Raw genomic sequence first — 7,679 nt, forward strand, 5'->3', positions numbered from 1 at the left:
TGACCTCAAAAGTTAAGTCCCATAGTGCTCAGAGCCATTTTTTTTTGTATGGCAGGGAAGGACACAAGTTTCACTTGCAAAGGTCATAATTTTTGTATGGGGAGGGTGAACGGTGCAGCTGCCCTTCACTGGTTATGTCCTTCCTGTTGGTAATTAATGACATGGTGACTGATACATAGTTACTTAATAGTAGGAACAACTATTAGAGCACACTGTGGTATAGGATAAGACGTTATTGGTTAACTCAATGTGTCAAATTCTGATAAAATCTCAAGCTTTCAATAACTGCCCCCTATCATCGTCATGGGCTGTTGTGAAACTGTTGCGGCTCCCAATTTTATGCCAACAGGGCAGCATCCTATTGCTTAGATTAAGTCATGATGATGATATCACGGGTATGCCAAATGCTTAGGTGGCACCGTCTGCGTCCAGATTTGCTCGAGTGACATGACTCGTATCAGTTGGTGAACTTTAAGAAGTCTTCCTGTGTCATCTTTCTTTACGAAGTTCATGTTTACATGTGTCGCTAAGTTCATAGCCAGTCTCTATTAATGTTATCACATAATATAATTTCCACTGCTTCCCTAATCACAGAGTAACACCTTGACAGACAGGGTGAACAGCTTGACACAGTCACAAAATATATAAGCGTAACAATGCAAGGTGATATGAAATGGAACGAGTACATCAGATTGCTAGTAGCGAAGACGAATGGTCAACTTCATTTTATTGGGACAATTTTGGGAAAGTGTAACACATCTATAAAGGAGATGCCGTATAGAACACAAGTGTGACCCATTCTTGAGCACTGCTTGAGTTTGTGGGATCACGACCAGGTGAGATTAAAGGAAGACATCAAAGAAATTCAGAGCCATCTAGCTAGATTTGTTACCTGTAGATTCAATGAGCATGTAAGTACTACGGAGATGCCTTGTGAACTCAAATTACAATCGCTGGCGGGAAGATGACATTCTTTTCACGAAGCACTATTGAAGAAATTTCGAGTACCAGCATTTGAAGCCAACTGCAGAACAATTCTACTGCCACCAATGTACATTGTAAGTAAGGACCACTAAGAGATGAGAAAAATTAGGGCTTTTACAAAGCTTATAGGCAGTTATTTTTTCCTCGCTCTATTTGCAAGAACAACAGGAAGTATGTGGTACCCTCTGCCATGCACTGTACGGTGGATTGCTGAGTATGCAGATGCATAAAAGTGTAAACCTCATGACAGTCAGACCTAGCCCATGATGATGATGATAGTCATTAAAAGCTTGGGATTTTGTTTGTAAAGTACCGGAACTTCAAGCGCTGATAGAAAGCACCAAAGCCGAAATCGTTATAGGTACAGAAAGCTGGTTGAAGCCAGAGATAAATTCTGCCGAAATTTTTACAAAGGTACAGGCGGTGTTTAGAAAGGATAGATTGCATGCAACCGGTGGTGGAGTGTTTGTCGCTGTTAGTAGTAGTTTATCCTGTAGAGAAATAGAAGTGGATAGTTCCTGTGAATTATTATGGGTGGAGGTTACACTCAACAACCGAGCTAGGTTAATAATTGGCTCCTTTTACCAACCTCCCGACTCAGCAGCATTAGTGGCAGAACAACTGAGAGAAAATTTGGAATACATTTCACATAAATTTTCACAGCGTGTTATAGTCTTAGGTGGAGATTTCAATTTACCAGATATAGACTGGGACACTCAGATGTTAGGACGGGTGGTAGGGACAGAGCGTCGAGTGACATTATACTGAGTGCACTATCCGAAAATTACCTCGAGCAATTAAACAGAGAACCGACTCGTGGAGATAACATCTTGGACCTACTGATAACAAACAGACCCGAACTTTTCGACTCTATATGTACAGAACAGGGAATCAGTGATCATAAGGCCGTTGCAGCATCCCTGAATATGGAAGTTAATAGGAATATAAAAAAAGGGAGGAAGGTTTATCTGTTTAGCAAGAGTAATAGAAGGCAGATTTCAGACTACCTAACAGATCAAAACGAAAATTTCTGTTCCGACACTGACAATGTTGAGTGTTTATGGAAAAAGTTCAAGGCAATCGTAAAATGTGTTTTAGACAGGTACGGGCCGAGTAAAACTGTGAGGGACGGGAAAAACCCACCGTGGTACAACAACAAAGTTAGGAAACTACTGCGAAAGCAAAGAGAGCTTCACTCCAAGTTTAAACACAGCCAAAACCTCTCAGACAAACAGAAGCTAAAAGATGTCAAAGTTAGCGTAAGGAGGGCTATGCGTGAAACGTTCAGTGAATTCGAAAGTAAAATTCTATGTACAGACTTGACAGAAAATCCTAGGAAGTTCTGGTCTTACGTTAAATCAGTAAGTGGCTCGAAACAGCATATGCAGACACTCCGGGATGATGATGGCATTGAAACAGAGGATGACACGCATAAAGCTGAAATACTAAACACCTTTTTCCAAAGCTGTTTCACAGAGGAAGACCGCACTGCAGTTCCTTCTCTAAATCCTTGCACAAACGAAAAAATGGCTGACATCGAAATAAGTGTCCAAGGAATAGAAAAGCAACTGGAATCACTCAACAGAGGAAAGTCCACTGGACCTGACAGGATACCAATTCGATTCTACACAGAGTACGCGAAAGAACTTGCCCCCCTTCTAACAGCCATGTACCGCAAGTCTCTAGAGGAACGGAAGGTTACAAATGATTGGAAAAGAGCACAGGTAGTCCCAGTCTTCAAGAAGGGTCGTCGAGCAGATGCGCAAAACTATAGACCTATATCTCCGACGTCGATCTGTTGTAGAATTTTAGAACATGTTTTTTGCTCAAGTATCATGTCGTTTTTGGAAACCCAGAATCTACTATGTAGGAATCAACATGGATTCCGGAAACAGCGATCGTGTGAGACCCAACTCGCTTTATTTGTTCATGAGACCCACAAAATATTAGATACAGGCTCCCAGGTAGATGCTATTTTTGTTGACTTCCGGAAGGCGTTCGATACAGTTCCGCGCTGTCGCCTGATAAACAAAGTAAGAGCCTACGGAATATCAGACCAGCTGTGTGGCTGGATTGAAGAGTTTTTAGCAAACAGAACACAGCATGTTGTTATCAACGGAGAGACGTCTACAGACGTTAAAGTAACCTCTGGCGTGCCACGGGGGAGTGTTATGGGACCATTGCTTTTCACAATATATATAAATGACCTAGTAGATAGTGTCGGAAGTCCCATGCGGCTTTTCGCGGATGATTCTGTAGTATACAGAGAAGTTGCCGCATTAGAAAATTGTGGCGAAATGCAGGAAGATCTGCAGCGGATAGGCACTTGGTGCAGGGAGTGGCAACTGACCCTTAACATAGACAAATGTAATGTATTGCGAATACATAGAAAGAAGGATCCTTTATTGTATGATTATATGATAGTGGAACAAACACTGGTAGCAGTTACTTCTGTAAAATATCTGGGAGTATGCGTGCGGAACGATTTGAAGTGGAATGATCATATAAAATTAATTGTTGGTAAGGCGGGTACCAGGTTGAGATTCATTGGGAGAGTCCTTAGAAAATGTAGTCCATCAACAAAGGAGGTGGCTTACAAAACACTCGTTCGACCTATACATGAGTATTGCTCATCAGTGTGGGATCCGTACCAGATCGGGTTGACGGAGGAGATAGAGAAGAGCGGCGCGTTTTGTCACAGGGTTATTTGGTAACCGTGATAGCGTTACGGAGATGTTTAACAAACTCAAGTGGCAAACTCTGCAAGAGAGGTGCTCTGCATCGCGGTGTAGCTTGCTCGCCAGGTTTCGAGAGGGTGCGTTTCTGGATGAGGTATCGAATATATTGCGTACCCCTACTTATACCTCCTGAGGAGATCACGAATGTAAAATTAGAGAGATTAGAGCGCGCACAGAGGCTTTCAGACAGTCGTTCTTCCCGCGAACCATACGCGACTGGAACAGGAAAGGGAGGTAATGACAGTGGAACGTAAAGTGCCCTCCACCACACACCGTTGGGTGGCTTGCGGAGTATAAATGTAGATGTAGATGTAACCGAGAATATTTTATCCAGAAACAACAGACTTCAATCAAATTGGGGCATACTTTGCTTGTTGCAGCTATGTGCAAACACAGAAATCAATTGGAGCCAATGCTAAGTACAGAATTCAAAAGTGACTAAAGTTGGTAAGAGGTAAAGCTGTCATCAATCCAAAGCTTGGTTTGGAAACCCCAATGCTGTACACTTATATGGCGTGGTATACTGTTTCTTCCTCCATCCTTTGTGACTTACCCAACTGCTTTTAGGGGTACCTACAGTTTAAAGTGGATTCCAAACCATGCTCAAGAGTGTTGATTGTAGTTGCCACTATCATATTAAACTTGAAACAGCTTTTACAAAGATGACATATTTTGGGAGTAATCTGAAGACAACTTGTGAACACAAGGGTGTAACATTGTAGACCTAAGGCGTGTAGTATGAATTTAACACACGAAAGTCAAATAGTAACATCCTCATTCATGTAAAGGCTCCCTGCAAATATCTTAATTCTGATTTTGTGAGATGCCATGTACGAGTTTTCGCCAAACCATCAGTGTGTCCCCAGTTCCATATGATATGTCCTTAACAGAAAGTTATTTGAGAAGAAATCAAAACTGGATAGTCAACTCACGTGCCACTACAATAACAAAATTGTGTGATGTACTAAGGACCTGAACATATATGAAAATTGAGTCATACTCCTGTTGCTGATGGCTGACAATTGTATGACCATTGTCAATAGCTTCATTTCAAAGCTTGGAATCTGTTGATATTTTTACAAGTTTGTACATTCCATATTGCACATACTGGTATGATGCAAATTGTTGATTAAACTGACTACATCACAAATATACCTTACAGGTAGAATCCTGTTTTTTGTCATCCGTGTCCAATAATGCTTGAGGTAACACAGGAGTTGTGTTAAGAAAAACCACCTCTGTCTTCCTTTTACATAGTTCCACTTTGCAGGCAAACTTTATGGCATAATACTGGAGCAGTTATGTAAATAAAAGTGACATCATTGAGGCAAACATTTGCTTCACACAAATAGTAAGTGGTAAGTATTTAAAAGGGCTCTGTCAAGTCACTACAGAACCTGAATACTGACAACTGGAAAGTTGATAGAGATTTTGACTGGCACGTGCTCTGCACATCTAGTTTTTAGCTAGGTTTCAAGCTTGTACAGAGTATTAATAGTAATGGATATGGTTGTTCATTACGGAATTGTACATTCATTTTGGCGTCGAAAACATCGTGCTAGAAACTACCAGCATAAACTGACGTTCTGTAGGGCAAATCAAAGTTATAAAAGAAAGTATAAATGTTACAGAGGTATTTAATATCCCATGTAGTAACAGTTCACAATACATGACATTATTCCTGAAAATGGAAATGCCTCTGTGAGGCTCAAACAGAGAACGACAGTCTTTCTAGTAAGGATCATTTTGAGGTTAATTGCTTACATATGCCAATCATGTAGTTTCTGTTAAACTTCATGTGTGAAGTATCCTCATATTTCATACATAAAGTACAAGAATAAATGCTTTACGCTGTGTTTTGTAGTTTAACTGGTGTTCCCTTTCCTTATTTTATCCATTATAGAGTGAAACAGTGCTGAGGTAGCAAACTGTCTTGTACTCATATTATCATGAGTCATCATTAGCCTAAAGAGGTGGATCTCACAGCACGTTTTGTTTACTGATGACTGACTCTACTCTTATCTCTTGTTTGTAGTTGCCCCTGACGTTTGGTTAAATTCTGGCAGGGAAAGAACTGTTTTTCATAAGTAATAAAGTAAAGCTGTCTTCAATCTGAAGATTGCTTTGAGCACCACAGTGCTTTGTGGTGTAGTTCTATCGTGGTCTCTTGCCTTCCTTTAAACTCTGAACTGACTTGCATGACCAGTTACAGTGGGACTCAGTTCAATGTGGATTCCAAACCAGTTAGTTAGCTGGTTATTTGGATGTTCTTTGGATCACAATTGTGAAGTGGAATGAGTCAGTTTTTCAATTATAGCATACTTTCTCACCAAAATATGCTAACTGTTTCCTCAGAAATTGTTCTATCGACTAGAACAGTGGTTTCCAACATGGGGGTAATTACACCTGAGGAGTAAAAACAAAAGAGTTGGTTATGTTTTGGTCACAAAACTAAATTGTTTTTAAAACATCATTACAATCAATCACTATTTCAGTGTTATACTGATTGCATAAGTTACCAATTACTACATTTTATTCAAATACTAGCAGGGTTGCCACAGGTTCTGGAAATCGGGGAATTCAAACACATCAGGGAAATGTGAAAAAAACACTGGAACAATCGCGTTTTTGTCTCAGTAGATGAAATGGTTTGTTTACTGAGGTGTCATGCATTGTTGCTGGCCAGGTGCAGCAGGGTACGTGCACCCCACCGCTTCCCTACTCCCTCATTACTACCGCTTCTCTCCTTTCTACCACTCCCCTCAGCTTGCAGTCAGTGCTGCCACCACTTCTTGCTGCTAGCCTGGCAGCTACCAATGAGAGGCAGGGGGGCCATGAGGAGTGGGTTTGTTTGGATCCGATTCTCAGAAACTGTAGACGCAGTGGCTAGAGACGGCAGTCGTGTGCTTAAGTTGCGTCTGGGTGACTGTGTGTGTAATCTCGTTTTCTGGCAAAAGCTACGGCTGAAAATTTAGTTGCGAGTGTGAGATTGTGTTTTCTACTTGGCTGTCTGTGGCTCAGAGGTCATCTTTACGGTGACTTGCTACCTATCCTCATTATGATTGATTCTGAGAGTATTTGAACAAGTTATCTTTTGCATGTATTGATCACCGTGGTCTCATTTCATCAACACGTTGTCTGTGGCTCGTGAATAGCTGGTCACACGAGTGGATTTCTGTGACGGGCCAAAACCCCAGGCCATTTCTGCAGGTATCTAATGGATTGGGCCTGCTGATCTGAAGCCATTCAGGTTCCCACTAATATGCAGGCCCTCCCTGTTGGATCTAGTCTCACTGATCTGCCGGCAAGCTGTGTCTGTCTGTGTGTAGCGTAATGCAGTAGATTTTCAAGGTTTATCCATGGACCCAGGACTGCAGTGCTCCTCAGAGGCCAGTTGCGCTGGATTTCTGGAATTGGGACTGTCTCACCGCAAATATGTTGTACTGTGTGGCATTTTATTTGTTCTAGTACATTGTGGCACTTCAAAAGTAGTTTATAAGTTAGAAAGTACGGGCAATAAGAACAAGAAAACTGCCAGTCACTGGGGGTTATATGCTACGTACTCATATACACTGAAGCTCCAAAGAAACTGCTATAGGCATGCGTATTCAAATACAGGCAGAATACAGCACTGCAGTTGGCAACGCCTATATAAGACAACAAGTGTCTGGCGCAGTTGTTGGATCAGTTACTGCTGCTGCAATGGCAGGTTATCAAGATGTGAGTGAGTTCGAATGTGGTGCTATACACGACTGACGGGACACATAATCTCCAAGGTAGCGATGAAGTGGGGATTTTCTCATACGACCATTTTATGAGTGCACCCTGAATATCAGGAATCTCATGAAGCATCAAATCTCCACATCGCTGCAGCTGGAAAAAGATCCTGCAAGAATGGAACCAATGACAACTGAAGAGAATCATTCAGTGTGACAGCAGCGCAATCCTTCCGCAAAT

This window comes from Schistocerca americana, chromosome X (assembly GCF_021461395.2).
Source record: "Schistocerca americana isolate TAMUIC-IGC-003095 chromosome X, iqSchAmer2.1, whole genome shotgun sequence".
NCBI lineage: Eukaryota > Metazoa > Arthropoda > Insecta > Orthoptera > Acrididae > Schistocerca > Schistocerca americana.